This window comes from Schistocerca americana, chromosome 6 (assembly GCF_021461395.2).
Source record: "Schistocerca americana isolate TAMUIC-IGC-003095 chromosome 6, iqSchAmer2.1, whole genome shotgun sequence".
Lineage (NCBI taxonomy): Eukaryota > Metazoa > Arthropoda > Insecta > Orthoptera > Acrididae > Schistocerca > Schistocerca americana.
Window position 1 is genome coordinate 156326338 of NC_060124.1, and position 3404 is coordinate 156329741.

The following is a 3404-nucleotide window of genomic DNA, read 5'->3' on the forward strand; positions in this document are numbered from 1 at the left end:
GAAGCGCCTAGAACCACTCGGCCACACCGGCCGGCTCCAATGTTGGTGTTGACGGGCCCAGGCGAGGGGGTAAAGCTTTGTGTCGTGCAATCATCAAGGCTACACAAGTGGGCATTCGGCTCCGAAAGCCGGTATCGATGACGTTTCGTTGAATGGTTCCCACGCTGACACTTGTTGATGGCCCAGCACTGAAATCACCAGCAATTTGCGGAAGGGTTGCACTTCTGTCGCGTTGAACGATTCTCTTCAGTCGTCGTTGGTCCCCTTCTTGCAGGATCTTTTACCGGCCGCAGCGATGTCGGAGATTTGATGTTTTACCGGATTCCTGATATTCACTGTACGCTGGTGAAATGGCCGAGCGGGAAAAGCTCCACTTCACCGCTACGTCGGAGGTGCTAATGTTTGTTCCCCCTCTTTCTTTTACTTTTAGAAAGTATTAAATGAACTATATCTTTTTTGTGAAATTACACAAGCGCTAGTGAATCCCTGTTCTAGTGATTTGTGCTTGCGGCGACATTGCGAAACGCCTTTATAGTACATCAATGGTACTGAAAGTGCCGCAAAAATGTTCGAATTTGAAGTTATACAGTAAATCAGCGATTTATGACTATTAATTGTTCTCGATTTTTTGTTCACTTTTTCCTTCCTTATAGGCAAGCCCATAACAATATTCAACGGTTTAGCGCATTTATCTCGCACATTTCGTGCACAAATGTTCACAACATTGCAGAATAAATATCAAGTGAAAAAAATTCAAATAGTTGAATAAATCTACAACGGAGCAACTTATTATTCAAAAAAATGCATTTCATTCTCCTTTACCGATACTTTCGTGTGTAAACAAAGTTAGCAAAAATTTATGACGAATCTGTGTATCACAAAATTTGTTTCAGCCCAGCAGCGTAATCTGTTAAGTTGGGTTGGGTTGGGTTGTTTTGGGGGAGGAGACCAGACAGCGAGGTCATCGGTCTCATCGGATTAGGGAAGGATGGGGAAGGAAGTCGGCCGTGCCCTTTCAAAGGAACCATCCCGGCATTTGCCTGGAGCGATTTAGGGAAATCGCGGAAAACCTAAATCAGGATGGCCGGACGCGGAATCTGTTAAGTGAAACGACATTCTGAACAGCAGTAAAAGAGAGTGAACGGGATGACAACAATGAAGGAGTTAGATCACATGTTAGAAATACCGACATTTGATGATTGTTGCCGGCCTCTGTGGACGAGCGGTTCTAGGCGCTCCATTCCGGAACCGCGCGACTGCTACGGTCGCAGGTTCGAATCCTGCCTGGGGCATGGATGTGTGTGATGTCCTTAGGTTAGTTAGGTTTAAGTATTCTAAGTCTAGGGGACTGATGACCTCAGATGTTAAGTCCAATAGTGCTTAGAGCCATTTTTTTATGCTTGTTGATCTAAATGTGCCGGCCGGTGTGGCCGAGCGGTTCTAGACGCTTCGGTCTGGAACCGCGCGACAGTTTCGGTCGCAGATTCGCATCCTGCCTCGGGCATGGATGTATGTGATGTCCTTAGGTTAGTTAGGTTTAAGTAGATCTAAGTTCTAGGGGACTGATGACCTCAGATGTTAAGTCCCATAGTGCTCAGAGCCATTTGAACCATTTTTGATCTAAATGTGGAGACAATAATCTGAAGGAAAAAGGCATCAAGGCGTCTGAAAGGCTCCCTCGCTCTCTCTCTCTCTCTCTCTCTCTCTCTCTCTCTCACACACACACACACACACACACAATTCGTCCTATGAAGACACGTCTTGAGTACACGACAAATAATATTCACACGACGTAATCATTTTCCACGTGTTATGTCTTAAAAGGAGGGGAGAGAGTTGTACCTGGAGGATAGTGTACCTAGGAACACACGCTGTTTGTTGGTCGGTACTTCAGTCTAGTGACTGTTTAAAATCGCATGAATGAATGTGCACTAGAGACCGCCATAAGTAGTTTCCACCATTTTCCACGGTTTTTGTAGTCGGCAGACGTTGGTTACGTTTTGCGCAGCATTTTTGAATTTTTCGCGTTCAGCACATTTAAGTTCTGTCTAATATATTGAAGCTACTTACAATACATTGTTAATTTTTCAGGTACGGAAACTTGTGGTGAGTAAAATGTTATATATTATTATAACTGTTTATATAACATGTGGACAGATAAGGCATACTTCGTTGGTGGTACACCATCTTGTAACTTGAACAGAAGTCTTTTACCATGGAGCATGTGATACATGCAAATGAACTGGCTTTAATGTCTTAATTTTAGCTATCGTGAAAATGGCAGTTTGTTTTAGTTTCCATTAGATTGTGTTTCAAAACGTATTTAAGCTGTAACTGGTTTTTAATAATACTTCTGTTTGATTCGATTTCACTTATTGATTATTGGTGTGTAGTAGTATAATAATGTAAGAGATAGACTATTAAATACAGTATTGACAAGATTTTTTTCAATTGCAAAGTTTTTAAATTTCAGTCTAATATTTTTTCATATGTGTATGACCATGTTACGTCTTGGAATATCTTCACTTCTGGAAACAACCTTAATATACCGGAGTAATCTTCGAAATTTCAGAAAAAGGTAGCAGCACATGAAAAGAGGGTGCTGTCACTTTAAAATTGAACAAGAAAATACATTAAACTCCAACTTCTTTAAATAAGAACAGTGGTTCGGAAATCTACATAAAATTAAGGAAAATACACTGACTGTCGTGTACAAAACCTTATCTGTGGATGAACAGTGCACGAAAACCGTATACATTCGACGGATAGCATATTCCCATATTTGTCTCTTGTCTCGTGAATACGATGTCATACTTCTACAAAAATTAGCCCTACAATGTTATGTCTTCGCTATACTGTGTCTCGATATTTTTATCGTGTAAAATGGCTCTCATTAGTATGAAAGTGATAACTATAGTCAGATCTTTGTCGTACTTTCCTATGAAAAGTAAATGTTCCTCCCTTGACGAATTACTGTTCGCATCCATTGAAGGAACAGTAAGTCACTATTGGAATTACGAAAACATAGACCGAATACGGGTAACATTTAAACTTTGGTATTTGCATAAAGCGCAAACAAATAGGGCTGTATGATAATCCCAACTTCGTGTTGACCACCAATACTTGCTGAGTCCAGAGATATTTTACTTCAAGGTGCTATCAGATCGCAACCTCAGTGAGCAAATGGTTAATGTTATTCGATCACTTACTACAACGTGTTGCGGAGCACATCCTTCAGTGCTGCTACTCCAATGTCGCTCCCTCATTAGATTTAGATTGGATTATAGATGATATACCACAAATACACGTCATGCAAAATGTTATAGAAGCTGGATAAACTGCAGTACAACTGTATATGCAAATGCTTATGAGTAATGAAATCCACACCAACAAATGCATTCCTA